Source organism: Kryptolebias marmoratus, linkage group LG11, assembly GCF_001649575.2.
Source record: "Kryptolebias marmoratus isolate JLee-2015 linkage group LG11, ASM164957v2, whole genome shotgun sequence".
Classification (NCBI taxonomy): domain Eukaryota; kingdom Metazoa; phylum Chordata; class Actinopteri; order Cyprinodontiformes; family Rivulidae; genus Kryptolebias; species Kryptolebias marmoratus.
Window position 1 is genome coordinate 28,048,105 of NC_051440.1, and position 7,412 is coordinate 28,055,516.

The following is a 7,412-nucleotide window of genomic DNA, read 5'->3' on the forward strand; positions in this document are numbered from 1 at the left end:
TGTGTGTTTTTGTACAGTACAGATGCATCATTGTGTGTTTTTGTGCTGTACAGTTGCATCAGTGTGTGTTTTTGTGCAGTACAGATGCATCAGTGTGTGTTTTTGTGCTGTACAGTTGTTAACTGTGTGTTTTTGTGCGGTACAGTTGCATCAGTGTGTGTTTTTGTGCTGTACAGTTGCATCAGTGTGTGTTTTTGTACAGTACAGATGCATCATTGTGTGTTTTTGTGCTGTACAGTTGCATCAGTGTGTGTTTTTGTGCAGTACAGATGCATCAGTGTGTGTTTTTGTGCTGTACAGTTGCATCAGTGTGTGTTTTCTGCGGTACAGTTGTGGTTTTTGCCTGGGAAGCTGTCTGGTTCGTCTCCTCTGCCGTCCACCCACTCCATCCTGCCGTAGAGCAGCTCTGATCCGCAGAAAGACAACAAACAAACAAATGAAAGCTCGCGCTCAGAGCCTCCATATGGCTCTTACACAGCTCTATTTTTAGCTGCTGAAGAAGTGCCTCCCAGTCTCTGGCATCTGCTGCCTCATCTACAAACAGAACAAAGTATTTTTTATCTGCAGGCTGATCACAGAATTATGTTTAATGACTGGACTAAAGCTGAGTTAAAAACAACAAGAAATCAGATTTTAGCAAACCCTGGAAACAAACGATAACGATTCGTAGAATATATGAATGCAGGATTGTTTTAAATCCTCAAACTTTCTTATATAAGTGGTCTGGACCAACAGCTCCCCAGACTCTCAGAGTTTCTCTTTGGACATTGGAAGATTTGGAAGTTTTGATTATGATTTCTGACCATCACAGAACATTGTTTATTTAAAAAATGAAAGAAACTGGGCAAGCTGTTCCAAAAGGTCAGACATAAAAAAAGTAAATAAATAAAATTCTCCAGCAAATAAACAGAACCTGAACATCATGTTTTAACTAACAAGAAGAAAATCTACCGTCCCCAAATCATCATGTTGGAGCTAAATTCCTGTTTCCTGTCAAACTGTTTTTTTCTTCATGGATCCAGCAGCAAAACCAAGAACAGATGGAGTCTCTGGGACACAAAGACATTTAAGATTTGATTTAAACTTTATTTAGTTGTCTGTTAGGTGTCGACACAACTCCGGTTTAGGAACGTTTTTCTGTCTGAATGGGGTCAGAGGTCAGACCTCAAAACATTCCTCTAAAAATATTCAGGAAAGAACAGCCAAATTTCAAAGAAAAACTAAGTCATCAAAATGCATTTATTTATTAGAAATAGTAAATAAATATCAAACTACAGTATTCTCAAGTTCAAATTACCTCATTTTGTTTTGTTATATTTTTTTATAACAGCAACTAAAAACCTGAAAAAAGTGTTGAATTTTCCTTAAATGTAACAAACTCTAACAGTTTCTGTACATTTTTTAATTTTATACACATCTTAATTTCAGTTCATTAATACAGAGCCAGTTTACAACAAAAACACATAAATAAGATCAACTTTATTGTCTTTATTGTTTGTCAATTACAGTTAATTCAGTTCTTATTATAAAACAAAACACTCAAATATACCACTTCATTATAAAACACCAGTTAGTAAAAGTTATTTATTTAAGAAAAACAACAGATTGTGTCAAACCTTCTGTTAGAATCTCTGTTTTCTGTTATTTTCTCCACCAATCACTGAACTTCAAACTGAGTTTGAGAAGGCCTGTGATGGTGCCGGTGATGGTGGTGCCGGTGATGCTGGTGGTGCCGGTGCTGGTCCCGGTGCTGCTGGTGCTGGTGGTGCCGGTGATGCTGGTGGTGCCGGTGATGCTGGTGGTGCCGGTGATGCTGGTGCCGGTGGTGCTGGTGGTGCCGCTGGTGCCGGTGCTGGTGGTGCCGGTGATGCTGGTGCTGGTGATGCTGGTGCCGGTGGTGCTGGTGCCGGTGGTGCTGCTGGTGCCGGTGCTGCTGGTGCCGGTGCTGCTGGTGCCGGTGGTGCTGGTGGTGCCGGTGATGCTGGTGCCGGTGATGCTGGTGCCGGTGGTGCTGGTGGTGCCGGTGATGCTGGTGCAGGTGCCGGTGCTGACTGCACCTGCACCAGCTGATTGCTCCTCAACCCATTTAAGACTGAGTTGGACCACGAGTCTTTGTTGGACTGTTGAATGTCACATGATGACGTTTACTTACAACCACCTGAGAAAACTCAGAACTTTCTAGTTTGAACTAATCAATGTTCTCACCTGTGTTCTCCTGTAGAACTCTCTGTGTGCTTCTGGAACGCTCTCTCCATTGTTCAACAAGCCACCAGTATGAGTCTTCACCGCACAACTCTCTGTCAGAACATTTAAAGGAACAGGTCAACTCAGCCTGCCTCCAGTAGTCCGCCCTCTCTATCCCCAACTCGGCCCGTGGATTCATGATCTCCTCCTCTCCAAACCTGAAAAAGAGAAGATGATCAGTAAGAACATCATTCTGCTTTCCTGATCAGAACCATCTTCTATGACCTACCTGCATACAATCACCTTCTCCAGTTTTCTCCTGCAGATCTCCACTCACCTGATTTCTCCTCACCTCCACAATAAAACTGACTTTTCATTCTAAACCTATAGCAGCAGAACTAAATGGAAAGGAAAAACTCCCTTTTTAACTGGAAGAAACCTCTAGCAGAACCAGAACCAGGCTCAGGGCGAACAGCCATCTGACTCAGTCAGCTGGGATTTGAAAGGACAGGAAAGAGACAGACAAACAGGAAGTGGTCCAGGTGTAGTTTTTATTGGAAGAAAAACAAAGACTATCACATGGTAATGATACAAACATGGAGAACAGAACGTGTAAAAACAGCAGCAGAGAGGACATGTGGTCAGTTTGTCCTCCAGCAGTCTGGACCTATAGCAGCAAAACTAAGGGAGAACTCAGGAAACCAACCCTAATTATAGGACCGATAAAAGGAAAGCAGCAGAGAGGACATGTGGACAGTTTGTCCTCCAGCAGCAGAACTAAGGGAGAACTCAGGAAACCAACCCTAACTATAGGACAGATAAAAGGAAAGTCTTCAGCCTCGTCTTAAAGCAGACAGGGGGTCAGCCTCACGGACAGAAACTGGAACTGAAAGCTCTGCCTCCTGTTCTCCTTTTAGAAACTCTAGGAACCACAAGGAAACCTGCAGCCTGAGAGCAAAGTGCTCTGTTAGGAAAATATGGACCAATAAGATCTTTAATATAAGATGAAGCTTGGTTGTTGAGAGCTTTAGATGTTAGGTTTTTAAATTATCTTCTAAATTTGACAGGGAGCCAATGGAGAGAAACTAAAATTGGAGAAATGAAACGGACTCTATCAGTTTCAGAAAATCCTGTTTTTGCTGCAGTTTGACCAGTCAGCTGTTAATATCTGATCTTCCTGAATCCAACATCTGATTCCCTGAGCTGCAAGGAAAACCCACTTCCTGTGACACTCCACTTGTCTCCTTCTGTCTCCCCACTGTGAGTGGACTCGGCTCTTCTTACTGCATATATTTGGAATAATTGGCGGAGAAAGAATAAAATTTAAAAATTGATTTTTGCAGCAGAATCAGGTGAGTTTAACACGGCAGCAGCCTGAAACAGATCCACGTGCTGCTGCGAGTGTTAATTAGTGCGCTAAGCCACTGAGTCTGGAGGTAAAAACAGCTGCAGAATGATTCAACATCTTACATTATCTTCATTATTTATGCGTATAAATTACTTTCATACATTAAAGAGAAGAAAAGATCATTTCAGCGGGTGTTTGTCACTTTTTCCACATTTTTAATGATTTGTATTTTCAACGCTATAAGAGATTCTTTACTCAGACTGTTTCAGTTCTAAGGTTTCATTTAGCAAAGCGGAATATTAAAAAATCATTTGGTTCAATACAAAATACAGCCTCAGATAAACAACAACACATCAGACATGAAATTGTTATTATTCATTAAACAAAAACTAAACCAATGATCTGTAGAAAACTGGTTCCAGCTCCTGACCCAGCAGAAGTCTCAGTGGGTTCCTGGTTGTGGAGGAGTTGTGGCCCACTCTTCTTTCCATCATTGGTTTCTGCTCAGCTCTCTGAGGTTCTGGTTCTGGTTCTGGACCGTTCTGCTGTGTTTGGGATCATTGTCCTGTTTGTTGGACAGATGGCCTCACATCTGACTCCAGAATCAGCCCAAACCATCAGCCCTCCACCACCGTGCTGACAGCTGCAGTGCATTCTGGGTAAACATCTGTCCTCTGGTCTGGTTCTGGTCCAGAAGTCTTGTGATTCCTTCAGGTGAAACTTTACAAACCTAGGTTATGCTGCCATTCTGTTTTTTTCCCCACAACTCTTCCAAACAAGACATATTTATTCAATCTGTTTCTAATTGTTCCATCATGACCTTTGACCTTTAACCTGCTAACTGAGGCCTGTAGAGTCTGAGATGAAGCTCAGTTTGTATTAAATGTTTCTGACTGATATCATTAGTCAGTGTTTCTGTGTGAAAGCATCTTGTTTGTTGAAATTCCTACAGGTTGTTTCCTGATGATCTGCATCAGAACCTTTTAGTTAAATAAGGAAGTTGTTCTGTAGTAAAAGGGTTATTGGACTCTAGATTGTCTTCCTTTCCCTTGATTGATCAGTTTCAAACTTTGTTTTGTTTTTTGGAGGGAGGTGGGTCAGATATCAGCTGGCTGTGATATGGAGCTTTTTACTGTCGCTCTACGGAGGATTTTTGTGAGACTTCCTTTCTTGTTTCGGTTACATCTTCTAAAAGCTGCGTTCAGCAAAAACTGTAACTTCTGTGAAATCTAAGAAAAACTAAATAATATATTTTTTCCCCCATGTCAACAATAAAAAGTCTTTAAAATAGAATATTTAATTATTTTAAAGTATTTTGTTCCTTGATGTTGGAGAAGCAAAGAGGAAACATCCCAGCACATTGGCTGGTGATCAATCATGGCTGTGAGCTCGTCTGTACGCCTCACTGTCACACAAAGGTCTTTATTAACAGTCCTCTCAGGTGGAATCTGCATTTCTGTAGGTTGGTCCAAAACAACATCCGTGAAAGACTTTCATGTTTTCAGTTAGGAATGAAGACATGTTCCACAGACTGAGACATGGCCTGGTGTCCTCGCATGGTTTAGAATGAAGACATTGTCTCTACAGACTGAGACATGGCCTGGTGTCCTCGCATGGTTTAGAATGAAGACATTGTCTCTGCAGACTGAGACATGGTCTGGTGTCCTCACCTGGTTAGGAATGAAGACATCTTCTGCAGACTGAGACATGGTCTGGTGTCCTCACCTGGTTAGGAATGATGTCCCCTGCAGACTGAGACATGGTCTGGTGTCCTCACCTGGTTAGGAATGATGTCCCCTGCAGACNTATAATGGCTCTTCAGTCCTCAGGCATTTAGACTTTATTAATTCCTATTAAACATTTTGATGAAAGATTTTAAAAAAGCTTCTTTATCTAAAACAGTAATTAGACTGAGAAAACATTAAACACTAAACAACTTAGTGCATCTGTCATCTCCATTCTTAACATACTCCCATTCTGTATTTCCTGCCTTTATTATGTCACCGTCTAAATCAACAAACACTAAATAAAAAATAAAAAAATGTGTTATTTGTATTAGACAGTTGATGCACAAGCGGGAAACAGGATACAATTACATTAATTGCAGTAATGAAGTAGATTTATTGACTAGTAAATATGAGCTAAATTTTCCACAGTACATTTTTTTTTTATCACAGAAGGATCATAAATATTGTTGCTCTGTCACATTATTGTTTTGGGTTCAGCAGTTCCACAGAGACTGAAAAAAAATCAAATTCTTTCTTGTATTTTGGGGAAAACAGTGACTGCATGAGATGCCAGCAACTTTTTTTTGTAATATTTATAGTGAATTTCCAATATGAGGTGCTGCCAGAGTTAGCTGTCATTGACCTAGCTTTTTTTTTTTTTCTTTTCCATCTTTTCTACAAAAACAAAAAATGTATTCGGCAACAGAGTTATGATTTCTGATGTCTGGACTTACATTCTACTAAAAAATCTTTTCAGTTTTTTTTCCTGTCTTTGCTAAATGTATCAAGAGTCTTCATTCTTGTTATAAAAACTATTTTAGCAGCTGTTTATGGTGATCAAAAGTCTAATTATTTTAGCTACTTGTTGTGCTTTTATCCTTTATATTGATTGAAATTTTCTAAAGATGCATCAACTCAGATGACAGCCTAGAGATGTGTCAGTAAAAAAAATCTATCTATAGTTGATGTTTTATCATAGATGAAACTACTTGGCAATGTATTGTCAAAGTTTTCTTCAGCAACACCATTAATAACAATATCGTCAAACCTGGGATGCAGGAGGAGCAGTGTGGCTTTCGTCCTGGTTATGGAACAGTGGAGCAGATCTTCACCCTTGTTGCTGTGGAGGATCATGGGAGTTTGACCTTCCATTTTGTTTGTGTTTTGTGAGTGTGGAGAATGCTTGACCATGTCCAGATGCATTACATGATCATGTTTAAGTGCTATCCAGTCCCTGTATAAGTAAAGCAAGAACTGTGTCTTTATTCACGGAACAAAGTCAATCTTATTCTCAATGTGGATTGGACTCCACCAGGGCTGTCTCTTGTCTTCAGTTGTTTTTGTGGTGTCCATGGACAGGATCTCAAGGTGCAGTCATGGAGTGGAGTGTGTCTGGTTTGCGAACCTGTGATGGACCGAGCAGTTAAGGGACAGCCAGGCACAAGTTTAAAGTTAAAATGATTGTTTCTTTATTTAACCCAACACCAAACTTGGGTAAATAATGGAATAAATGACAAAAATTGGGCCCATAAAAAGGGTCAAAGTAACAGACATCAACTCAGACTAACTAAAACAAACAGACCCCCTAAGTGAGACAAAGGGGAAACTTAAATACTGGCTGATCAGGCCACATACAAGACACAAAGGGGAAAACACACAAAAACCTAACTGAAACCAACATAGCAAAATCCCATTCCCCCCCTCTGGATGAAGAGTAGTGGTATGAACCAATTTGCAGTCTCAACCGGCTTGCTCCACCCCTTCTCCCCCTCTCTGTTCTCCTGAAGGATTGGAGCAGCCAGCACTGAAGAAACTCAAAAAACAAACAAAGGTTAAATTAAGCAGAACATAACAATGTAAACTAAAATGTGCGCACTTATTCTAGAATACAAGGCGATGTGGTGCCTACTAAACCAAAACCAGTTATTCTGTAAATTAAATCCATAGACTTAAAGAAACCCAAATATAAATGAGGTGACCTATTGTATGTCGTGCGAGTGAATGTTACCACATTTGTGTGGCTGTAACTGCAGCCACCACAGAAAGGAACCAGGAAGGACAGATGGTGGTGGATTTTACTAGGAGGACAGAAATGGCTGTAGTCAACACCTATTTCCAAAAGGAGGAAGACAGGGTGACCTATAAGAGTGGAG